Source organism: Ursus arctos, unplaced genomic scaffold, assembly GCF_023065955.2.
Source record: "Ursus arctos isolate Adak ecotype North America unplaced genomic scaffold, UrsArc2.0 scaffold_2, whole genome shotgun sequence".
Taxonomy (NCBI): Eukaryota; Metazoa; Chordata; class Mammalia; order Carnivora; family Ursidae; genus Ursus; species Ursus arctos.
This window is the reverse complement of record NW_026622874.1, coordinates 14,971,051-14,998,116: the sequence shown is the minus strand read 5'-3', so window position 1 is coordinate 14,998,116 and position 27,066 is coordinate 14,971,051. Positions and strand designations below refer to the sequence as shown.

Sequence of the window (27,066 nt, the reverse complement as noted above, 5' to 3'; positions counted from 1 at the left end):
AAGAAGAACTAAAGAAACGGGAGATATTCCATGTTCTTCTATAGGAAAACTCAATATTGCTAAGATGCCAGTTCTTCCCAACTCGATATAGAGATCCAATGCAATCCCAATTCAAATTCCAGGTAGCTGCTCCGTGGATATCAACAAACTAATTCTAAAGTTTATACAGAGAAGCAAAAGACCCAGAATAACCACTACAATACTGAAGAACAAAATTTGAGAACTGACACTACATGACTTACTGTAAAAATGCAGTATTCAAAATAGTATGCTACTGGCAAAAGAATAGAAAATAAAATGAATCTATACACAGACCTTACCCCCTTCACAAAAACTAACTCCAAATGGATCAAAGGCCTAAATGTAAAATCAAAACTGTAAAACTCATAGAAGATAACATAGGAGCAAATCTAGATGACCTACAGATTGGTGATGACTTTTTAGATGCAACACCAAAGGCATGATCCATAAAAGAAACTGATAAACTTGACCTCACTAAAATTAAAATTTTCCACTCAGCAAAAGATACTGCTAAGAGAATGAAAAGACAGGGCGCCTGGGTGGCACAGCGGTTAAGCGTCTGCCTTCGGCTCAGGGCGTGATCCTGGCTTTGTGGGATCGAGCCCCACATCGGGCTCCTCCGCTGGGAGCCTGCTTCTTCCTCTCCCACTCCCCCTGCTTGTGTTCCCTCTCTCGCTGGCTCTATCTCTGTCAAATAAATAAATAAAATCTTGAAAAAAAAAAAAAAAAGAGAATGAAAAAACAAGCCACAGACTGGGAGAAAATATTGAAAAAGCCATATCTGACAACAAACAGTTAACCTAAATATACAAACAATTCTCAAAACTCAACAATAAGAAAATAACCTGACCTTTAAAATGGACAAAGACCTTAACAGACACCTTATCAAAGAAGATATACACATCGCAAATAAGCATATGAAAATGAAGCATATGAAATAAGATGAAGTTCCACATAGGTCATCAGAGAAATGCAAATTAAAACAATGAAATACCACTACACACCTATCAGAGGGGCTAAAACCCAGAACACTGACAAGACCAGATGCTGGCATGAATGTGGAGCAACAGGAATTCTCACTCATTACTGGGAGGAATAAAACATGGGACAGTCACTATGGAAAACATTTTGGCCGTTTCTTACAAAATGAAACATACTCTCACCATACAATGCAGCAACTGAGCTCGTTGGTGTTTACCAAAACGAGATGAAAAATAATGTCCACACAAAAACCTGCGCATGGATGTTTAGAGAAGCTTTACTGATAATTACCAAACTTTGGAAGCAACGAAGATGTCCTCCAGTAGGTTAATGGATAAACTGTGGTCATTCAGACAATGAAATACTATTAACAGCTAAAAAGAAATAAGCTACCATGTCATGAAAAGACATGAAGGAAACTTAAATGCATATTACTAAGTGAAGGAAACCAGTCTAAAAAAGCTACACACTGTATGATTCCAACAATATAACATGCTAGAAAAGGAAAAATTATACAGGCAGTTAAAAGATCAATGCCAAGGGCTGCGGAGGGGGAATGAAAAAGCAGACCACCAAGGATTTTTAGGGCAGTGAAACTACTCTATGATACTAAAATGGCTGATACATGTCATTATATATTTGTCCAAACTCAAAGAATATATAACGCCATAGTGAACCCTAATGTAAACTATGGACTTTGAATAGTAATCATGTGGCAATGTAGATTTATTAGTTTTAACAAATGTACCACCCTTTCAGGAATGTTGACAAGGGGGAGGTTATGCATATGTGGGGGCAGAAGGTATATGCAAAAATCTGTGCCTTCTGCTCAATTTTGCTGTGAACCTAAAAATGCTCTGAAACATAAAGCCTATTTTAAAAAATAAAATAAAATCAAGTTGTAAGTCAGATACATTCTCCGCATAAGAGGGGCAAGCTCCCCTGACCTTCAATCCCCACCAAAGTATCGCAGCAATTGCCAGAAAGCTCGCAATGCTCTTTTCTCTTCTTTTTTAAAACAATTCAGTGGGTTTTACTATATTCACAAGGTTGTACAACCATCACCATCACCCAAAAAAGAAACTCTCTACTCACTTGCAGTCACTCCCCATTTCTCTTTCCCCCCAGCAAACTCTAATCTGTTCTGTCTCTTCACATTGCTTACTGTTTTTATAACTTCCCAGCCATTCCTGACTATTGAAGAAACTGTGTCTAGGGGTGCCTGAGTGGCTTAGTCAGTTAAGGGTCTGACTCTTCATCTTTGCTCAGGTCTTTATCTCACAGTTGTGAGTTCGAGTCCCTTACTGGCCTCCACACTGGGCATGGAGCCTACTTCTAACAAAAAAAAAAAAAAAAAAAAAAAAGACTCTCTAGGGCATGCCAGGTAAGTGATGATAATCTCAGCACTTTTCCCGGGGAGCAGTACAGAACCAACAGGTCAATTTCCTAGAATCAGTCCCTGAGATGTATAATCCTACTGAAAGGCTCAGGCTTTAGAATTAACTGAAGCCTATTCCTGCAGATTTATTCACCACCATCACTATTACTACCAATCGAATCCTCATTCAGAGTTCAATTTAATAGGTGCCAAAGCCAAGCTGGTCAGTGTTGATTCCAAGCCAGACACTGAGAATGACTGATTTTGAATCATAACTTCTACCCTGACCGGTTTTATGACCTGGGGCAAATAACTTCATCTCCCTAACTCTTAATTTTTTTTCAGATATAAAATAGGGAGGATAACTGTACCCATTTCACAGAACTACTATAAATACAAAATGAGTTATCACAAGTAATGTGCTTATTAGAACAACAAATATAAGTATCTGTATCATCCACCTATTAAAAGATTCTTATATGGGATCAAAATATAATGAGTACCAAAAAAAAAAAAAAAAGACCAACCATGGTTGGACCACATGAAATCACCAATACATGCCTTTTTTTTATCTATAAAAATTATAATTTCATGTGGTTCAATCTAATATATACTTCTAAAAGACATACCAAAACAAAAGTACATGGAAAGGTAAAAAAAAAAAAAAAAAGCACACATCCTATCAGCAAATTAAAACAAAAAGGATACTGCGATTGGTAGATTCAAAATCAGAGTGTAATTGAGACCAAAAGCATTAAATAAGATAAACAAGGTCTTTTATATTGATAAGTAGTACAACCCACACTGAAAATCTTAGTCGAAAGCCTCTTTACACCAAATAGTGTAATATCAAATCATAAAGCAAAAACTGTTCAAAACACAATGGAACATTGATAGATACACAATTCAAGCAGAAGACAACTTAGCTGTGAACAGATCAAATGCCTAAGAAATGAGGATATGGATATGGAGTTTAATTGGTATGATTCATTAACAGATGTGTACAGAAATACTGAACTATCATTCTGGCCAAACATAAAGGTTCATTTTCAAAAGAGTATATTCTAGACCCCACCAAAAAAAAAAAAAAAAAGACAATTTTTAGAGTAGATATTGCTTAGGATACTTCTCGGACAAAAATACACCTAAATACCAATTAGAGTTTATATCCTGTAGAGGGGATCCTATTTGCTCATTTATTGACAAACATTCCTCAATCTTGACTAGAACATATAATCTATCTGGGGCACGGCTGCTTCCCCAGCACCTAAAAGAATGTCTGGCACATGGTAAGCACTATGTAAATATGTATTGAATGAATGAAATTAAAAAGCACTAAATACTCAGGATAATAAAGACATCAAATCTACAATCACAGACTATTTAAAACGTAAAAATGAGAATGGTACATATCAAAATATTTCTGGTTTTGTTCCCAAATACCTTTATAGTAATATTATTGTATAAACTGTCATAATCTGAAAGCATCAACTGAAAAACTATTAAAACTAGTAAGAGTTCAGAAAAAAATCAGAGTTCTTAGGATATATTAAGTACACAAAACAGTGCTAGTCATTATTATTACAAATGTTTCTCTACTCTCACACATTTGATAGTTTTGTATTTTATATAATGACACTCTCTGCCTGACTTTCTTTTGCCAAATGCAATAATTCAGATCCATAGGGCAAAGATTATTTCCTGCTCTTCTATGGTAACACCATCAACCCCAGAGGGAAAAGGCCAGATCTTCTCTGCAGCACTGCCCATTAGGTAAAATGCCTATCTTCACCACTACCACGGACAGGTGTGGGATCCCATCCAAAAGCTTCCTGGCCAACAATACAGTAAGAAAGTGACTGGGCCTCCCTCCCCAGGGACCCTCAATCCCTGGAAAGAATCTCAACCAGCTACAGGGTTTAATTTCATCCTAAAAGGAGTATCTGTTATCTGGAGTTTTCACATTTTCTTAGTTACATTAACAGAATACACCTGCCCCCCCAACACACATAAATCAATTATCAGAGATTTATTTTTTTAACATTTTCTGAAATACAGTCTCTATGAAAATAGGAAATATTCAGTATTGTTTTTAGTTTTAGGCAAGCCTGCCAGATACAAAATATACAAATTCAATAGCTTTTTTTTAGGCCAGAGCATCTCATTATACTCAAAAGAAGGTGAGAGGAACCCATTCAGATAGCTAATAAAATAAGAATAAACTTCTTACATAGAGAAAAATTATAAAAAATACTAGTAAATTCTACTGAAGTACTTAAAAACTCCAATAAACAGAGATACACATAATTTTCCAGAATAAGAGAATTCAGAAAACAGACCATTATGTAACTACATATTGTAAAGATGCCAACTGATTTACAGGTACAATCTGATTCCATCAAAATTTAAAAACAGAAATTCTTGAATGGGTGCCTGGCTGGCTCAGTCAGTACAGCATGCAACTCTTGATCTCAGGGTCATGAGTTCAAGCCCCATGTTGGGTGTAGAGATTACTTAAAAGAAAAAAAAGTCTTGTAAAACTTGACACAATAATCTAACCTTTAGGATAGTGTTTAAAGGCATGAGCTCTACAGTCAGACTGCCTGGGTTTGAATTCTAGTTCCTGAGCCTAATGTGATCTTAAACTAAACATCAAACGTATCTGTATCTCAATATTTTCATCTGTAAAACTGTGATATAACACCAATATCACTGGCTTGTTATGAGGACTGAATATGCGTAAAAAACACGTAAAAAACTCAACTTTTACATACTCCGTAAATACGTATATAGTATCAACATCTGGAAGAAAACATTAGTGGAAGGAGGGAATATTCAATAAAAGTTGATGGGACAGGGCACCTGGGTGGCCCAGTCGGTTAGACATCTGCCATGGGCTCAGGTCATGATGCTGGGGTCCTGAGACTGAGACCCGGGTCAGGTTCCCCACTCAGCGGGGAGTCTGCTTCTCCCTCTCCCTCTCTCTCGCACGCGCGCGCTCTCTCTCAAAGAAATAAATAAAATCTTTAAAAAAAAAAAAAAAGGTGATAGGACAACTGGCTATTAGGGAAAAAATTAAATGTGATACCTACCAGAAACCGAACTCCAAACAAATGTCAAAGGATTTTGGTTCTTTGTTAAGTGACAAGGAAAAAAAATGAGTATTTCTGACATCAGGGTAGGGAAGAAATAAGCATAATGCAAAAGAAGAAATCATAAAGAAAAAGACTGATAAACTTAACTTCATAAAAATTTAAGACTTCTGCATATCAAATAATATAAGCAACATGTAAAGGCAAAAGTCTGAAACATGACAAAATGGTACTATCCTAAATATGTAACAAGCTGTTGGTTGGGGGGGGATGAATACTCCAATCAAAAACGAAATAAAGGACATTAAAAAAAAAAAATGACCAACAACCATATTATGTTTTCTAGCATGCATTCTATCTCTCCCTCAGTTATACACCAACCCCAGACCCTAGCCTCTGGAGGCGGGGATAAGGATGCAGGAGGAGGAGAGAGGGCATGTCTCTAACTGAACTCCAAGCCAATTAACTTAATATCTTTTACTGTAACACTTTGTTCCAAGAGGAGCACTAAGTCTTAAGCCAATTAACATGGCAATTTCCTAAGAACAGTACACGAAAGAATATAAGAACCAAACTGTCTCATCAGATTAAACCCACAAGAGAATATAGTGGAGAGGAAAGAGAGGCTGTCCTCCCTCTGGACAGTATGACATATAGATATAAGACCTATAAGCGACTGCAGGTGTCAGATGAAGGGAAAGGAAAGGAAAGGAAAGGAAAGGAAAGGAAAGGAAAGGAAAGGAAAGGAAAGGAAAGGGAAGGGAAACGGGAAGGGTAGGAAAAGGGGAAGGGAAGGAAAGGAAAAGGAAGGGAAGTAAAGAAAGAGAGTGAGACAGAGGGAGAAAGAAACAAACGAAACTAGTTTTGACTTCACTAGAAGCTAAAGAACCCAAAGAGACATGCTTTGCGGCTAATGAGAACTACATTTAAGTTTGAGTCAAAAACACCAATAAAATGGAATATAACACTTAAATTGTTTTTCAGAGAATCTACTATTAAGACATATAAGTTAGACAAAGTAGACAAAGCTAAATTCTGTAAGTACTGTTGATCTCTATCTACTTATATATAAAAACAAATACCTATTTTCAATGACAAGGAAAGTAAAGGAGTTGGAAAATTATAATGCCCTGTACAAATCTTTCAGATGGAAAGGTAAAGCTTCCCTAAAAATGAAGGTAATTATTTAAGAGAACTACAGAGGTTTATAAAATGCTTGCAATGACAGTATCATGAGTCGCTTAGGAAAATCATCTTTAGTTGGTCTATAAAAAATAACTTTTATATTAAAACTTAATTAGTCATGCAAGAGGAAGGAGTGAATAATTAAGTCATCAAACAAATGCTCCACTGTCAAAGAACCACCATCACTCAGCCTTATGGCAAAGTCACCCAAAATGATATTATTTTCCATCTTCTCTTATTCTGAAATAGAATAAAAATGAAATTAATGCAGAAATAGATGTTTGAGGACTTCCTGAAACTGGTAACACAGTTTTCCCTGAAGAGAAGATCCAGCTGGGGCGCCTGGCTGGCTCAGTCAGAAAAGCATGCCACTCTTGATCTCGGGGTTGTGAATTCAAGACCCACGCTGGGTGTAGAGACTACTTAAAATAATTTTTTTTAAAAAATTAATAAAAAAGAGAGAGAAGATCCAGCTGTTAAGATTTCCTGGGCACAAATGACTAATATGAAAAACTCAGATGCTCAACCCGCCACTCTGAACAAACTACAGAACTCCAAATGACTTACAAAAAGTCCCAAAGACAAAATAAGGTTTCCATAAAGAAGAAAAGAAAATCAGAGGTAAGTTCATCTAAATATGGTAAAAGATATGTATGCTCTACCTGGAATTAGTAGTATACAACTTATGAACATCTAAAACCACCCAACTCTACACTTTAAAATGATGAATTTTATGGTATGTGAATTATATCTCAAAAAAATCCATATTAACAGACATTTATGTGTAAAACCTTCCAAAAAGATAAGGAAAATATATGTAAAATGACTGTTACTCATCAGAAGTTTGGTATTTACCAAGAATCTATTACTAAGCTACTGTTTCTGTATGTTCCAAGACTCCTTTTCTCAAAAAAAAAAAAAAAAAAAAGGAGGAAGGGGACATAGGTACAAACTCTGTCATCCTAACAAGCCATGAGATTTGAATATCTGAATGAATATGCAGACCCTTCGGTAATATTCTCCATAAACAGTCTGTACGTCTGCAAACTTGTGACAGCCTGCTGTAGCTTCATTTCAGAGTGGGTGATCATCTGTTTTTTTCAGATTAGTCACTGGTGCTCAGTAAATTCTAATGGCTGGATCGTCTCATGGGAAAACTGCTCGTGCCTTTGCAGACCTAGCCTGGAAGGTGAGCTGCCTGATCCCACCGACAGCTTTGTTCATACCATAAAGAATGTGACAATAGTCACCTGACACTTTTGATTAGGAATTCTCTGTTTTTTAGGCAATACAAATTCTGTGTTGTCTCCCCCAAATAACAGATGACTGTCACTTCTCTATAAAGCCTCAACATCCTAGAAACAACCTCAGATGAGCAGGATTTCTCTTTTCCAGGATACATAGTATAGAAAGCATCCAGGGGAAGTGAGAATAGCATCTCTTTGTCTCAAGCCCAAACAGATGTTGCTTTTGCCTCTGTTCTACAAATATAAATAAGAAAACACAGAAAAGTATACTCTAATATAAATTTGCATTTCATATAAAAATACTATAAATAAGTAAATTTTAAGCTGTTATAGGAAGTCTTATTTTTATAGAAAAAGCATAATTGACTTGATTGTAGACTAAGTCCTCAATTAAGATAGCCATCAGTATCAAGGAAAAAAATCTAGCCAGCTGGCTCACATTGCCAAGAAAACACTATTGACCTGAATTACAGGCATGATGCCAATAATAATTACCATTTACTGAGTATCTATGTATTTATTATACTTCTGAAAACTCTACAAGGTAGCTATTATCCTCATTTTATAGATATGAAAACAGGAAAAGAATAGTTAAGTAATTTGCCCAAGGTCAGTGTTAGTATACAGCTGAGGCAAAACTTAAATCAACTCAACCAGACTCCAAAGATCCTGCTTTTCCCACTCTGGAATAATGCCTTTCAAAGGAAAATGCATACAATAATAATATCTAACATTAAGTGAGTGCTTATTTTTTACTATGCACTTTACATTCCATCTCATTTAGCCCTCCCAATATAAGGCAGAGCTAAGATGAATTCATCTTTATAAATGAAGAAACAACAGAACACTAAATGACTTATCCAAAGATGCAAAACTAGTACAGCAGTCCGCCCAGAGTAGTATTCACCACTACCACACACACACACACACACACACACACACACAAATTACTAACACTTACTAAGCTTATCATGCTGCAGGCACTATGCTATATACTTTTCTTTCTCAATAATCCCTCAAAGAACAACAAAGATAAAAATCAAGATTTATTAAGAGTTCAGCAACTATTATTCCTCAGATTTTTAGTTCTCATTTCAAGGACCTTTTTAAAATGTTGAGTTTAAGAGAAAAAAAGTAGCCTATACCCAGAACACAAATTTAGAGAGTCCACAATACCTCAAAAATAGAAATTCACTATGCTGCCACAATTTTACCAATTGTACAATCTTCTTTAATCCTCAATTGCAAACACATCCTAAACTTGCACAACTAACTCTGCTTTCCCTTTAGTAAATGTACTAGTAAACATAGCTGGTAGTTAGTACTAGCATTTACCATTTTGCTATTTGTCAGTTGCTCTGCCAGGAGCTTGGTATTTGTTAATTAATTTGTTAATTGAGATTAAAAAGGAATTACACAACCAACCCAAGAACCACACAACCAGTAAGGAATGGAAATGAGATGCAAACCCACATCCACTCCAAAGTACCAGTCTTGAAATATTCCATACTTTAAAACCTAGGGAATTTACTATGTGATATATCCAGGTTGAAGAAGGGCAGGGGAGGAAGAGATGGGAAACAGAGTTCCTATATTTAAGAGTTGGAATAACCTTGGAAATCAGAAACTAGTCACTCCATCTTTGAATTGAGAAATGCTTAAATGATTAATTGGTTAACAAAAGTACAAGAACATGGAACACTGGATAAAAACTAAAAATTTCTATAAAAGGCCAGTCATGACTTTCCAACTTTGAGAAAATGGAACTATAATGTGTCATAGTTCCTGAAGATGATCCCCAAAAATGGAATAAAAATTATTAAATATTTGCCCAAAAGATGCCAAAGAATTGTGTTAAATGTGCATGCCATGGATTCATTAATTCCAACATTTACTGGACATCTACTATACACTTCACACTACAGAATGGAAACTTAGAGATGAGTCAAATCTGTGGGCTCTCCATGCCCTAATACTTACAGTAAAGCAGGGGGTCTCTGCAGCTTTTCAATTTGCCATATACACCTTGTGCATTATCTGATCTCTTTAAAAATAAAGGAAAACAGGGGTGCCTGGGAGGCTCAGTTGGTTAAGAGTCCAACACTTGATTTCAGCTCAGGTCATGACCTCAGGATCATGAGGCGGGGCTCTGCACTGGGCGTGGAGCCTGCTTAAGATTCTCTCTCTCCCTCCCTCTGACCCTCCCGCCCCCACCCATGCATGCACACTCATCTTCTTTAAAAAAAAGAAACAAATAAAAATAAAGGAAAACAAAAAGTTTATCCCTTCCAAACAATTCTCCCCCACTCCCCAAAAACACTGCTTAGACTCTTGAGCAAACCATTAATCCTAGCTGTTACTGACCTTGAATACAAAATAAAAATGAGAATATTTCAAAACACAGGCATTAAAAGGACAGCACAAGTTGCACATACCAGGTTCACAAATGGAAGCATTCATCTATAAGAGGTTGAACAGCTCTTACCACCGGTTCCTTAAATCACACCACAAGTCACAAAGCACGCAGGTGTTTTTGTAAACTTTACATAAATAAAACAAAAAGAAAATGACGTTAAAAGAGAACCATTCGTTACTGGATTTCAGAAGTTTCATTTTTTCACTACACATTCAGTCAATAATTACTTCCAAAATCTTAGGAAACAGCCTTCATAATCTGATGCTTTTAAGGAGAAAAAAAGAAAAAGTGACCCTCATCTCTAGTCAAAATATCTGCCACTACAATTAATCTTACCCAAATTCAAACACTCCAGGCTTTCTACAACTTCAATCATTAGGATAACAATTTTTAACTCTGTGCTGATTTTTATAAACAAGATGGAAGAAAGATATAAAAGAAAGATCTAACTAGTTATACTGATTGGTAATTTTATCCTGAAACTAAATCCCACTAAGTTATAAAATGCCTTAGGTTACAAAAGTTGAGTGAAGTGACCTCCCTGGCTCACAAGTATAACTATTATTACATTTTAAAGATTATTTATTTGAGAGAGAAAGAGAGGAAGCCCACGTGCACGCATGAGCATGTGAGTGGGGGCGGGGAGGGTGGGGAACAGAGGGACAGGGACAAGTAGACTCTGGGCCTGAACCAAAACCAAGAGTCAGATGCTCAACCAACTGAGCCACGCAGACACCCCTACTGTTACATTTTAAGGCCACAGTTAAAACTAAACTTCAAATATATAAAAGTATGCCAATAGTCTAAAACATTCAAGCAAGTACAAATATACAAAATGTTCAGTCTAATCCCATCGATTAATAAGCTAAAAGTTGGTAGAGAGATGGTCCAAGATGAGAGTCTCCATTAAGTTGGGAAGACAGATTCTGGTTTTCCCAAGACATTTTTATATTACTATATTGCAGGGAGATTTGAAGTTCAGTTTAACCAAAGGTATTTTCTTTTCATCTAGTTAAGTTACAGCTGAGATAAGAGTAAAATAAGTATTTCTACCATAAAAAACATAGCATAGGTTATAAATACAAAATAAAAAACTGTTCCTAATGGGTATGAATAGGCCCAGAAAATAAATACATAGCCATAAACATAGTAAACACTACAAGCAATCCCTTCTTGATTCCCAAAGTTTACACTTGGGAATTTAACCAATGGTAAACCAACACCCAAGCACAAACTGAGAAGTCTAGGGTTTTCTTTTTCCCACTTAAATTCTCCAGCTTATCTTTTTAACACACAGCTAAATGCTATTTGTTGTATTTTCTTCCTAAAGGCAAAAAATGAGGCAGAAATTCTCTCCTGCTTCTGAGCAAAGAAAATCACATAAAAACTCAAATATTTTATGTCAAAATTACCACCTTTAAACCAAGTGCTACAAATGGAAAATTATCTCCAAGAAAATCAGCACAGAAACCAGAGTAAACTCCACATCTGAACTGCACTTTTTTTCCAATATTAACAAATAATTTATTTCCCACTAGTCAGAGCCCATCTCAGCATCTTAAAATTCTATCTCTGACTTTATTTTTTATTTGTGTGTGCCATTTAAGTAATTTGTACCTAATATGAGAAATATTAATAGCCTTTCATAATAGTCCCAGCACACTTCAATAACACCTGATAGCCCAGTTGGTTAAGCATCTGCCTCAGGCTTGGGTCATGATCCCAGGGTCCTGGGATTGAGCCTGGCATCGGGCTCCCTGCTCAGTGGGGAGTCTGCTTCTCTCTCTCCCTCTGTGTGTATGCCCTCTCTCTCTCTAGCTCTCGTGCTCTCTCAAATAATAAAATCTTAAAAAAAAATAACAACCGATGTTATGACAAAGCAGAAGATAAAAGTTTGAAAATGGAAAAAAGAAGCCTTTACAATTTGTCATAGTTTTATCAAAATATGTCAAACTTCTGGGGCACCTGGGTGGCTCACTCGTTAAGCGTCTGCCTTTGGCTCAGGGCGTGATCCCAGTGTTCTGGGATCGAGCCCTGCATCAGGCTCCTCTGCTGGGAGCCTGTTTCTTCCTCTCCCACTCCCCCTGCTTGTGTTCCCTCTCTCACTGGCTGTCTCTCTCTCTGTCAAATAAATAAATTAAATCTTAAAATATATACATATATATAAAAAATAAAAATAAAGTATGTCAAACTTCTATAAGCCAAGAACATACTTCAATGTGTCCTATTGAGAGAACAATGAAAATAAATAGCTGGAGAAACACAGACATGAAACTCATATTTGACATATCCTGAAATAAAACTCAAGTACTACAATCTGAAATAAATCCTAATCTGTTTTAGATACCGTTATCCAGTAACTATGCATGTACTTTGGGGGAAAAAAGTTCTCCATATCCTTCAGCTTCACAAAAGTACAACAGTATCCCAAATCCCAGGTGACAAAAAGATGTACTTATACATGTTGTAGAACATTCCTATGTACCCTAAAAATAAGAAAAGGAGTGGTCAGAGGGTGAGGCTGTCTGGACAGTGGGGATATCCAAGAGCATCACAATGGACCAAGGCTGGGTTCTATGAAAATATCTTCATTTAACTATAGTAACAAGGCATTTTCCAGCAGTCTAAATAGTAACTTCTAGTTCCTGTCTCCTCTCACTTTCTGGTTTCCAACCAGCAATGCATCAAAACCCCCTAGAGGAACCACTGTCCTTTCAGCTCAGTTCCACTATGAGGTATTTTCTACCTTTCAAAGTGAATATTTTGTATTAGCATACTTCATAAGCAGAGTAACTTCTGCAAAATATTTTTTTAATAAAATGTCAGAGAAAGAGAGGGAAAAGAGGGAAAGGAGGAAGAGAAAGAAGTTGGGAGGGACAGGCCTAATGCAAACAACTTAGAAAACTTGACAAAACCATACTTAAAGGCTTTCTTCAAGTACATTTTTAAAACCAAATCAATAAATAGTAACTGGTTCAAGAAGAGCTTCAGAATTCTTTCCCCAAAGAATAATGCAATTTAGTACCAGGAATCCCAGACTTTGTTACAATTTCTAGCGTCAAACAGACTGTATACAATTAAATCTATGTTTTGACCTGCATTCTATAGATAAAGGGACTATTTATCCTGTTACACATATTCAAATCTTAGCAAGGTACCTTAGGATCTCCCTTAATGTACCTGAGCAAATGAATGTATAGCAAGAGACCAGTCAACAAATATATACTAAACAATAATTATGTACAAAGTATTCATATATAAAGTTTAAGGTCAATGCTTTCTGCTACACACTAATATAAATAACACATCTCTTTCAAAATATTAACATGTTGGCTCAAATAAATTAAAGCTACTTCAAATGGCACTTAAGGCACTTGAGAAATAAGTATTCAATAATGACAGTTGACCATATGCTCCCTTCCCCCAAAATATAGAGAACATTATTGAGATTTCACTCTGACAAGAAAATGAAAATCTACACCTCGTGGTCTGAGTAACATTCATATGGTCAAGTCTGTAATATAAGACCACATCAGCATAAAAACAATGATAGCCTTCTGCTCTCAGGAAATGAGTAGATCAAAGCAGCAACACTAATTTGAAAGGATTCATGTTTTCTTAAAAGTATAATTTAGGAATGTAACAAATATACTGTGTTTAATGGGGCAGTTGTAATTTTTAAAGATTTAAACAAAATCTAGTTGGTTGAGAACTCACTATAACTCACAAATAAGTTATTTTATTACTATTATATACTAAACACTGTGAACCAAACAGCGTCGGGGGGCATTCTAGTTATCTTTTTGTTTATATTCACAACAATCACTGAACTAATTACATTCCCACCTTACAAATGAAGGACTACATTCAAAAGATTAATTTGTTCTAGCTAATACAGCTGGTTAAATATGGAGTCCAGATTTGAAGCAACCAAATCAATACCACTTTGCAATGGTCTATCTCCTACAATGACTGCCCACAGGTCAGTTCAGATGCCCTTCTCAAGCCCAATGGAGGGTGGGAGGGTTAAATGGTTTAAAACACGCCTGCCTAGTTCCTTGCCCAAAGTTTCCATCTGAAGGGACTGTGGCTATGGCAGGTGTCATGACTCACTGCATTGAAAAGAAAACTGATTCTTCTGTTCTACTTCTATGTGGGAGCTTTCACTTCTTGCTAGGAAGAGTGCAATACTGGAATCCTCACCACATTTCCAATCTACCTTTACCAGTTATAAAGCTCAATACTTCATTTTGTCCCACATTTGGTACCTTGTTTCTGTTCTCAATTAAGAACCTGGAAAGGCGGGGTGCCTGGGTGGGGCAGTCGTTGGACGTCTGCCTTCTGCTCAGGGCATGATCCTGGCATTCTGGGATGGAGCCCCACATCGGGCTCCTCTGCTGGGAGCCTGCTTCTTCCTCTCCCACTCCCCCTGCTTGTGTTCCCTCTCTCACTGGCTGTCTCTCTCTCTCTGTCAAATAAATAAATAAAATCTTAAAAAAAAAAAAAAAAAGAACCTGGAGAGGTGCAGAAATTACTCCATTAGACCGTCCTGAACCTTCAACTGGCATGCACAGTACAGCAAGAGAAACATGTGCAGTACAGGTTTGATATCAAGCAGCTGTCATTAATACTAACAACATCAGGTCAACCACAGGGATGACTATTATCATTTACAAGGTCAGTAACAAAACTTTTTTTATGTTTAACCATAAGGTTTCAGAGATAATCTATTTTTGAACATGAACTTACTTCAATACATGAAATTTTCAGATCATTTGGTCTGACCACTTTGAAAAAAACCTAAGGTAACATCACTAGCTTTTTTGTTGCTACTCAGAAATTGGACTCTACAAGTGCACTTAGTCCCCCATTCTAACCCCAAGCCTTATTAGTCTTGCCCATCTTCCCTTTAACAATATAGGAGCCTTCCTAAACCTTTACTTACTTTGATGAGCCAAATCTGATCATTTCCTTGTGTAATGAATGCTTCCAACTCAGGTTTTCTCTATATTCCAAAAACTGCCCTGGTTATGCCCTAAGCATCTTCTAGTATTGTTCTCTGTTCACTGGCTAATAAAAACTAGCAGGGCAGTAAACAAGCTGATCATGGCATACCGAGCAGTCATTAAACCAGAGGTAAAAACAAAGGAGAAAGAACACAACAGGAATGTGGGAGGCAAAGGAAGAAGAATGCAATGTTCCATGATCTGACTGACTAATCTGTTTTTTCTCAAACCAGTATACACGCATCCCCAGGCATAAACTGAGATATGGTGGGGATACACTAGGAAAATGAAGGGGAATGCTAAACCTGGTATGTAGTATCAGCTTTCTTCACTCACTCCAATATTCCAAAGTTAACAGACCAGCAGTGAATGTATCTTTTCTAGTAGTAATTTAAATATTTCTATATTTAGGGGCACCTGGGTGCCTCACTCAGTTAAACGGCTGCCTTCGGCTCAGGACATGATTTCAGGGTCCTGGGACTGAGCATCACATCAGGCTCCCTGCTCAGTGGGGAATCTGCTTCTCCCTCACCCTCCCCTCCCCGCTCTGCCGGTCATGCTCTCTCACACAGGCTCTCTCTCTCTCAAAAATTTTTTTTAATTTCTATATTTATATAATCAGTATGCAAAGAAATGCAACATTCATATGAATTCTTAAGACAAAACAGAGAATTTAAGAAATTTTCAAGCTACCCTGAGGTACATCCTGAACTTCCAAGGAGTACTCTTAATCTCCTCTGCTTTCGGGGTTCTATGCAGGTAGTTTAAAAAGCCCTATTTACACAAATTTGGGACGGTAAAATCCCAATAGTTGGATCTGTCTCGATTAACAACCTAGAAACTTTCTCCAACCCTTCCAAAAAGAGTCAATCACTGCCTCCACAGTGCTTCCACAAAATTTTACATTAACTTATATTCCTACCCTAGCATTTATCATACCACATAATTGTTTATGAGTCTGTTTCATCAATTACAATGAGTTCCGCTAAGACAGCAAGTACCCTTTATTCATCATTGTATTTCCAGCTCCCAGGAAAGTGTCAGCAACACAGTACCCCATCTGACAATATCACACTTATTAAATGAATGAATGAATGAATGGGTTAAACTTACACCTTTCAAAGAACAGTAATTTCTCTCTAGCAAGATCATTTCAACAAAAAGAATTATTTTAATGTTTTCATTACATTAGACAATCCATACAAATACCAAATCCAGATCCATTTTACAACTATAATGGGATTTGAAAAGCTAATTCATTCACCCATAGTCAGGAAACCACATTCCATAGATTTAATATAAAGGCAAAAGCAAAAACACTAACTGCACACGGTTCTTTATATAAAGTACACCCTTTCAAATCAGAGAATTTCTGGTCATACAAAAACAAAACTGTGATTAAAATGGAAAAACTTTACAAACGATGCCTGCCATTCTGTTTATCTTAGCACATCTTATTAAGGGCAAGAGATCTTAAGACATAACAAATCAGAATCACAGTATATTAGCTTAGCTTTAATTACCTATGCTCTACTTCTAGTTCTACACTTCAAACCTATTTGGTTCTCCAGAGGGCAAGAATCTCTACTTTATGCAGACTCACAAGGAAAACCTTAATTACTTTAGGAAAAAAAAAAAAACTACAATTATTAATAATAGTGCCTATGATCTTCCTAGCTTTTCAAAGCTTTCCATAAGATGATCAGAATTCTCAAGGTAGTGTCAATGAAAAATGGATGAACAACTATTTTTAAAAGGATAAGCAACATTTTCTCCTACATTCTAAAAAGGGCTCTATTTATTTTAGTATAAAATTTACATGTTCTAATATTATCATCTCAAAAATTTAAATGTCCTGTATTTTACTGAATAGATGCATACTTAGATGTACACATTTCCACTTAAAAATATACAACAGGCTACCAAAACTGTAACTAAGTGGAATTTTATTAGTTAATGCCCCTGCAATGTCTGACACATTATATGCAATTAATAAACATTTGATTAATTAGGTCTACAAATACTTAAGCTTATTATATGCCAGACACTGCTCTAAGCACATAAACCTAACAGATATGGACCTCGTCTTCATGCAGCCTTCAGTTTTGTGAAAAAGACAGAAAATCAACAAATACACAAATACATACTTCTCAAATATGGCAAGTAGAATGAAACAAAACAACAAGGTCATATTAGTAGGGGATAGGGTATCCTACTTTATACTCGAATATTAGGGAATATCAAGGATGCTTCTCTGAATCCGGGCATTTGAGATAAGATTCTTTATCCAAAGATTTGTGGAAAAGATCCCATTCCAGGTTATGGGAACAGCATGTGGAAAGGCCCTGTGTAAAGTTTCAGAAATCGAGAAGCCAGGAGCACCTGGCAGCTCAGTTGGTGGAGCATGTGACACTTGATCACGGGGTTGTGAGTTCAAGCCCTACACTGGATGTAGAGATTACTTAAAAATAAAATCTTAAAAAAAAAAAAAAGGAAATTGAAGTGCCAGCACAACTTGATCACAGAAAACCAAAGGAAGAAAAGATTTCTTAGAAACTGGCAATGGGACAGATACTGCAGATTTGTAGCACACATCAAAGATTTAAGGTTTTATTCTAAGTATACTAAAAAAAACTAAAAAACCTAAAATAAAGCATTATAGATGAGGCATGTGCAAGAAAAACCAAGATACAGAATGCCAGAAAGCCTTGGTCCCACATCAAAAGCTTGGTAAGGTACACATAGATTTCAAGTTAACATATAGATTTCAAGTTAAGGTGCATATGTGTTAGGTTTTTCATGATTCCCTGCTTTAATCAACTTTTTAAATTAACCCATCATCTTTCAGACATCAGCACTCTCTCCTCCCCTTCCCTTTATATGTCCATACTAGAAGAACAGTAAAATGGTCAAATAAAATGGAGAATAAAAGTACATCATAAAGACGAATTGGGAAATCAGCCTCTGAATAACTGAGCTAACTAGTTCATTATAGGTTGGGATGAAAGGGGAACAGGGGTCTATGCAGAAGATACAGACATTCTGAACTATTTAAATGTTTATCATGTGGATTATTTTTAAATCAAAACAGACTACATTTAACAAAAAAAGACTATAATTCTATTTCTCACTAGAAAGCAATTTAAAATCATATAACTGCTTATCAAAATATCACCAAAATCTTTCAAAAATTATTTCCACTTTATTTTTCATCAAAATGAAAACGTGAGGATTAGCTATTATTTGTGAGATTAACAATCCTTGTGGGGTGCATGGGTGGCTCAGTCAGTTGAGCAGCCAACTCTTGATTTCAGCTCAGGTCATGACCTCAGGATAGTGGAATGAAGCCCCCAAGTTGGGGGTCTGTGCTGAGCACAGAGTCTGCATGAGAGGCTCTCCCTCTCCCTCTGCCCCTCCCCCACCCTCACTTGCTCACTCTAAATAAATAAATAAAATATTAAAAAAAAAAAAAACAATCCCTGCAACTTCTACCTGAAACTCAAGTATGCTGAGAATTTCCTTGTAAGTTTCTACCTACAATATTCTATTTGATAAACATTTTCCATTGTTCATTGAAACATCTTTCATCTCTACCAAGTGAGTTTGAACATTAGTGTCCAAAAAGAGCTAGAAGTCAACATTTAACTCTAATTTTTTAGAATTTTAAACTAATTTTAAAGTAAATGTACATATGATCCATCCACAAAAATCCGTCCCAGCTAAATACCCAAAAACACGTGAAAATACAATTACAAAGGCACACGTATTAGCATTGTTTTCGGGGGGGGGGGGGGGGGGAGTGGGAGAAGGCAATCTAAACACCTAACAATAAGGAAACAGTTCAGTAAGTTCCATGGTATTATGCTACCACAAAACTGTCACAGAAAGATACTCAAAATATACTGTCTATTATAAGCTCATTTCTTTTTTTTTAATGTGTGTATTCATCAAACAATATACGGGGAAAAGTAGAATTTCACTTTTTACTTTATCCTTCTTTTAAATGTATCACAATATACTACCCAGAATTTTAAAATAAAGCAGAAAACTTCAAGAAATAATTATTTGAAGATATAATTTTACATTTCTTGAAACAGAAAAAATGATTTTAAGTAAAACCAAAAAGAAATAAAATTTAAAATTACCCTCCAAAGTACTTTACTTCTGTCAATCTCAAAGCAAGATGCATATAATTTTCTCCATTTCAAGTGGAATATTTACTTACTGAATAGTCCCTAACCAGTAGACTCTGAAGTTAGACTTAAAAGGATTATAAGGCATCTCCAAATCTCTCCACATTTTACAGACCCTAGCATCAAACACAGAAGGATGGCAGAGAGCAATAACAGATCCCTCCTCTCTCTAAAATCACATTTCTATGAGCCCTAAGAGGCCCTCTAATTTTGGACATAAGTGTATTTGACTGATGGAATCTAGGTATGTATCCATGCCCTAGATGAAAAGGGGTATGGGAATAAAGCATCTAACACTTTTAGCTTTTAGTGAAAAGGTGGCTCTGACTCATAAATTGGGGGAACATGTCAAATACAAGAGAGGGGTTCAAATGTTAAAAAGAAAAAAAAATGACAAATGTTCACTATTCATAACAATGGTGGCATTCAGGCAACCACATTACCCTAAATGAGAGTTATCAAGACTATATGGTAGGGGAGCCTAGCTGGCTCAGTCGGCAGACAGTGAGACTCTTGATCTTGGAGTCAGGAGTGAAAGCCCCACGCTGGGCGTAGAGCCTACTTAAAAAAAGAAAAAACCCATATGCTATCTAGAGTCAAAATATTATACCACAAATAACTTGTTGGTTATAAGGTAATAAACAACTTTATAAAAGAACGATTAGATTCTGTCACCACTTTATCCAGTGATTAATCTCAACATCACTAAAACCAAGACAATCAGACACACACCTCTAGATATAATGCATTATGATCTACACAGCAGCAACTATAAATACTGGTGCCCAAATGTTTTAATTTAAACAAACCTTTAAATCTAGCTTTTAGATTACAGGAAATACAAAAAACAGAAAACAACAAAATAAGCAAGACAAATTCAAAATGTGGTACATTTTACAGGACAACTAGCTAGATATCTGGACAGTCATGAGAAGAAAAAGGAAAAAGTGGGGAAATGTGTTACTAAATGCAACTGCATAGTCCTTGATTATGTCTTGATCTGAACAAACCAGCAATAAAAGACATTGTTATGGGCTATCTATGCCCCCCCTCCAAATTCATATCTTCAAGCCCTAACTCCCAGTACCTCAGAATGTGACTGTATTTAGAGGTAGGGCCTTCAAAGAGGTGATTACGTTAAAATGAGGCCATTGGGATGGACCCTAATCTAATCTGATGAGTCTTTACAGGAAGATACAGAGAGCGCAGGGATGTACACACACATCCATGTGTGAAAGACCATGTAAGGACAAAGAGAGAAGGTGGCCACTGGTAAGCCAACGAAAGAGTCCTCAGGAGAAATAAAATCTGCCAACACCTTGACCTTGGACTTCCAGTTTCCAGAACTGTGAGAAAATAAATTTCTGTTGTTTAAGCCACCCAGTCTGTTGGTATTTTGTCATAGCAGCCCTAGTAAACTAATACAGACACTTCAGGTACAAGCAGCAAAATTTTGAAACGGGATAGGTTTTTTACAATACTAAGAAATTGTTAGGTATGAGAATGTGAGAATGTGTTATGGTTATGTACGAAAATGTTATGTTTTAAAAATGCATTTAAATATTTACGGATGGGATCCCTGGGTGGCTCAGTTGGTGAAGTGTCAGACTCTTGATTTCGGCTCAGGTCATGATCTCAGGGTTGTGGGATCAAGCCCCATGTCAGGCTCCACACAAGGCATGGAGCCTGCTTAAGATCCTCTCTCTCCCTCTGCCCCTCCCGCCCTAAAATAAATACATAAATAAACAAATAAATAAATATTTAGGGATAAAATAAATCAATTTTTGTAATTTGCCATGCTTTAGCAGAAAAAGACATGAAGATAACCACAAAAACTGTTAAATGTAGTTATGTGGATATTAAGGAAACTATTTACTCTTTCTTATAAATTTGAAATTTTCCATAATGAAAAGTTAAAAACATACCTATATGAAACTGATTTAAAGAGAAATGAGGGGTGCCTGGATGTCTCAGTCAGTTAAGTGTCTCCCTTTGGCTCCTGTCATGATCCTGGAGTCCAGGGATGGAGCCCCGCATCAGGCTCCCAACTCAGTGGGGAGTCTGCTTCTTTCTCTGACCCTCCCCTTTCGTACATGCTCTCTCTCTCAAATAAACAAAATCTTAAAAAAAAAAAATTAAAAGAGAATAATTAATTGTACAATACAACGAAGATTCCCAAAATGAATGCCCACAATTAAAAGACATTAAAATGAGGAACAAAAGGAACACAGAAATACACAAAACTATTATACCTTCAACAAATATTTGTTGAGTTCATACTATGTACTAAGCACTGGACACACAGAGGTGAATAAAAAAGACATGGTCCTGCCTAATGGGGCTTATAATCTAACAGAGGAAAGATGTAATAAAACAAAATAAATAGAAATAAATACAAATAAACAGAAGAAAAAAATATAAATGTGTAAATTTTTAGAAAAAATCTTTTTTTTTTTTTTAAACAAATTGCTCTTCCAGGAGTTCCTCAGAATTCTATTCTGCGCATCTTCTAGTCTACTTAGACTCAATTAGCACTTTTCAAACCCAAACATCTCTCAAATTTTATAACCATATGTCAAATTGCCTACAGACATCTACAATATTTACTTCATAGACATCAAACCTTGAGCTCATATTTTCTTTCCCCAAAACTCTGTTCCTCCTTTAATCCCTCTTGATAAAGAGGCCCAGAATTTCTTCTCTCACTCCTAAATCTAATATGTCACAAAGTCCTATTGATTTTACCTCACAAGAACTTCTTAAATCTGTTTATTCTTCTCCAACTTCACTACTTCCACCTTAGTTCCCTTACCTGGATTACTGTAATAGTCTATTCTAAACTGCCCTCCTGATGTACTGTATGGTGACTAACATAATATAATAAAAAATCATTATTAAAAAAAATAAATAAATAAAAAATAAACTGCCCTCCTGATTCCAGCCTTACTTGTCTCCAAATTCATTCTAACTAAGGTAAACAGGCAACATCCAATATTATCATATTTTTGTTAAATAAGATTTTTAAATTACTCTTGCCAAATATTGAAGCATATTTCCTTCAAGCATCACCTAAAAGCTAGTCCTGTAATAAAACTAGCCCATAAGAGTAATTCTCCCAGCTAAATAACTCTGGCTTTAAAAAAAAAAGTTACCTGAATTAAAAACAATACTTAGAAATATTTGGGAAGCACAGTGTCTTAACATTTCTCCAAAACATTCAACCATCACCAAAATATGTTACACTTAGGGCTGTCAGATAAAACACAGGACACCCAATTTAAATTTAAGATAAACAATAGTTTTTAGTATAAATACGTCCCAAACATTATGTGTATTTTTACTTGCTAGATCTGGCAACCTTAGTTATACTAACAAAATTATCACAGCAAGCAAAACTTGACTTTATTCATGCTTTTTTCATTATTGAGTTTACTTAAATTTAGAAAAAAAAATTCCGTAATCCTATCCCACTAACACCATCAGCATTTTAGCACATTCCTCTTTTTCTTTAAATGTTATATTTACCCTTCCTTAAATATATAGGCATTTCCTTATGCTAACACATACACCTGTTTTTCTATCTTTTCCCTTTTTTTCTGTAGTTATTTCTTTAGAATACTCTCAGAAATAAAATTACTAAATTGAAGGTTTATTAAAAGGTTTGAGTAGTCTAACAATTCTAGATACATATTGCCAAATTACAAACTACTAGCAGTATTTGATATGCCCACTTTACTAAAATAATAGCCTATATTATTAGTAATTTAAAAAAACTGAAGTAGGTACAAAATAGTATTTCACTTTGCTTTAATAAGCCTTTCTTTGGTTACGGTTTAAGATCTAACATTCTTCTACCAGTTGCTTATGTTTCTTCTGCTATCAACTATCTGCTCATTTCCTTTACCTATTTTACAATAAAGCTTTCCGAAGTGAAGAACGAAAGTACCAACTGCCTAAAGTTCTAGTCACATGGACCAAACAAAAAACTAGTTTATTTCTTCAATCCTCATCATCTTCCAGAAATTACATTTTTATGTATTCTCACTTTATATAAATTATCTCAAGTTTCATTTAAATAACTCTCATGATTAAAAATAATTAAGAAGTTGCATTGACTCAAATTTCCTGATATTTAAATACCATTTCAGTTCAACCTAGTACTTGGATATGCCAAGGAAACTTAATTAATTTGACCATGGAAACAGAAATCATGTTACAGATCTACTTTCTTTAATAATCCAGATACACCAAGAAACCTGATTTTGCAATGAGAGTTTACTCTCCAGTGCTGTCAGTAATCGTACAAATATAAATATGCACTACTGGTTTCAACAGAAGACAGTAAGAAAGTAATTAAGTCAGCACAAATTCATCAATGCCATTAGAACAGACCTCAAAGCTCGCAACAAGCTAACAGCAGGCCTTTAAATGGCAGGGATTTTTGATATAACCTAATTTAATCTCTTTCCTCTCCATCCCCCACCCATTTTGCAAAGGAAGAAATCAAGGCAAAATGAAGTGAAATAACTTTCAAGAAAGTCTTAAAGCTAGTTAAGAGCAAGAATATCTGCTTCATTCTGCAATCAACCAAATTTTATTGAGTGCTTTATTCAAAGCTCTAGAGATACCAAAAGTGAAAAAACAGGGGCACCGGGGTGGCTCAGATGGTTGAGCAGCCAGCCAACTCTTGATTTCAGCTCAGATCCTGATCTCAGGGTTATGAGACCAAGCCCTGCACTGAGCTCTGGGCTCAGTGGGGAGTCTGCTTCAGGATTCTCTCTCCCTCTGCTCCTCCCCCACTATCTAAAATAAATAAATAAATCTTTTTTTTTTTTTAAGTGAAAAAAACAGTGAAGTCCTTGCTCTCAAAGAGCTTACATGCTACTCGGGGATGGGAAAGAAAGGAGTAAATTAGGAAGGAAAGAGAGAGGGAAGGAAGGAAATTTCTATGACAGAGATAAGTATTTTGAATTCAACTACAGAAGGCAACGTGGGAGAACAAGACTGGAACAGGGGACCATTTCAGATTGGGTGTTTTGGAAAGGCTTGGAGAAAAGGAAAAAAGAGCTGAGATCTGAATGACAAGAAGACAGGAACAGGAAAACAGAAGGAGAGAACATTGCAATTAGAGATTCTCTTACATCCAAGTATTCATCAAGGTACAGCAAGGGGTAAAAGGGTAAGGGAGAGGGGGTTGACAATGCTCTTTTTTTTTTTTTTTTTTTTAAATCAAAACGTGTACCATTTAAGGGGCACCTGGGTGGCACAGCGGTAAAACGTCTGCCTTCGGCTCAGGGCGTGATCCCAGCGTTATGGGATCGAGCCCCATATCAGGCTCCTCCGCTAGGAGCCTGCTTCTTCCTCTCCCACTCCCCCTGCTTGAGTTTCCTCTCTCGCTGGCTGTCTCTATCTCTGTCAAATAAATAAATAAAATCTTTAAAAAAAAAAAAGTGTACCATTTAAGTATAAAAGACATTACAAAAAGATTTAATAATAAATATGGCACATACTTGATTTTTCCCAAGTGATAGAATTAAAAGATAAAACACTAGCATAGGATAAGACACTAGCATAGGAAAATATCTAAATCATGAAGATTAAAATTCACTACTTAGAAAGATACATAGAATAATTAACCAACATTTGAATGTTATCTTCGAAGATAAAGTAAACACACTTTAAGATTTATTGGTAATTTTTTAAATTCTTAGAAGATATTAGTGAAGGAATTAGGACAAGATAATTTTAACAAAGATTTTCAAATAAGATGAAAAAATTAACATTAATCAGAAACTTCCATTTCCAACTTTTCTATTAATTTTTGACACCAGCATATACAACAGCCTAGGACTTTTTTCCAGCAAAACTATGTATCTTAAATGATGCTAGAGATACTGGGCTCAGAGAATAAGATGTTTGTTTCAGCCAATAATTCTGCTCTTTTTAAAAATATATATTTGTATTTTTAATACATGTATATATTACTTTCCCACTAGTCAAGTTCCTGAAAGACATGGCTTATGCCTCCTACCTCTATACATTCCCCCGTAGCACAGGGCCTTGCAAACAGCAGAGATATAGAGAGGGAAAAAATACATTATTCCTAGAATGTCTTAACACATTATCACAAAGGAACAATTCAACAGTCCATAAGCCTTGAATAAACTGACCCAGCTCAATGAAAAATAATTCTCTAATCAAGTAAGTAGTTTACTATCCTAAGCATTTTAGTAACTAAGAACAAAAATAAAACAAAAAAATACTCATCTGGTTTATGAGGTTTTAAGACAGAATATAAATGTTATGCCATATCTGATCAATCTGGTTCCACCCATAAACCTTCATATAAAGCCACAGGCCCTCCATGTCTCCTGTTTGAAGTCAAGAGTAGTAGCATAAAATGTCTGCCATCATTCCCCAGGTCGTCCAATTCTCCCTCCCCTACTTTTTTAAATCTTTATTTAATTTTTAAATGATCTCTATGCCCAACATGGGGCTCAAACTCACAACCATGAGATCAAGAGTTGTATGCTCTACCAACTGAGCCAACCAGGCACCCCTCCTTCCCTCGCCCTATTTTTTGGTTTGCTGCTGTCAATTGAAGTTACTAAAGGTGTGCCTGGATGGCTCAGTCAGTGCATGTCCGCTTTTGGCTCAGGTCATGATCCCAGGGTCCTGGGATCAAGCACAGTCAGTTGAGCTCCCTGCTCAGCAGGGAGTCTGCTTCTCCCTAGGCATTCACCCCTCCCCCTCCTCAGTCTCAATCTCTCTCAAATAAATGAATAAAATTAAAAAATAATAAAATAAAATAAAGGGGCACCGGGATGGCTCAGTCGTTAAGTGTCTGCCTTCGGCTCAGGGTGTAATCCCAGAGTTCTGGGATAGAGCCCTGCATCGGGCTCCCTGCTCCGCTATGAGCCTGCTTCTTCCTCTCCCACTCCCCTTGCTTGTGTTTCCTCTCTCGCTGGCTGTCTGTCTCAATCTGTCAAATAAATAAATAAAATCTTTCCAAAAAATTTAATTTAAGAAAATAAAATAAATTTTAAAAAATGAAGTTACTAAAAGCAAGGAATACTGAGGATTCTGGCTTGGTTAGTAGGGCCAAGAATACCTACCTAGTATAGAACACCTTCTATACACCAGGCAGCTATTTTATTTCTTAAATTTCATAAAGTCATAAGCTATTATTACTTTCACTTTACAGATACATAAACCCACAAGTAAAGTTACTTACCCAAGGTCACACAGCTAATACTTCTGTCAGATTCAGGATTCTTTACTCCCCAAGAAATAGATCAATAACAATCCCATCATAAAAAAGGCCAAGATGATGGCCATACGAGGCATAAGCATCAACATAAGTGAACAAGGTCAGAAAGCAGCAAGGCCAGGAAAAGAAACTCTAGAATCTTTTCCACCTACTGTAAACCCACTGTCATCATAACAATTAGAAGTTTGACAAGGAAGAGGAAAAGTTTTTCTGGTTGGTAATCCAATTTGGAAACTAATTTGCTGCCATCTAGCCCAAAGATTGTATTTTTATATAG

At 36.1% G+C, this 27,066-nt stretch overlaps 1 protein-coding gene across 9 annotated transcripts in view; it reads right to left on the bottom strand.

Moving 5' to 3' along the window:
- Positions 1–27,066, bottom strand: part of RABGAP1L (RAB GTPase activating protein 1 like) — a 722,910-nt gene that overhangs the window by 682,327 nt on the left and 13,517 nt on the right. Inside the window, exon 1 of one of the 9 annotated variants that reach the window (XM_044387903.3) lies at positions 10,340–10,444. The exons of the other annotated variants lie outside the window; for them this stretch is intronic. The gene's annotated coding sequence lies outside the window, so the exon portion shown is untranslated. Of the gene's footprint in view, positions 1–10,339; positions 10,445–27,066 lie in introns of those variants that run through there. 9 annotated transcript variants of the gene reach the window in all.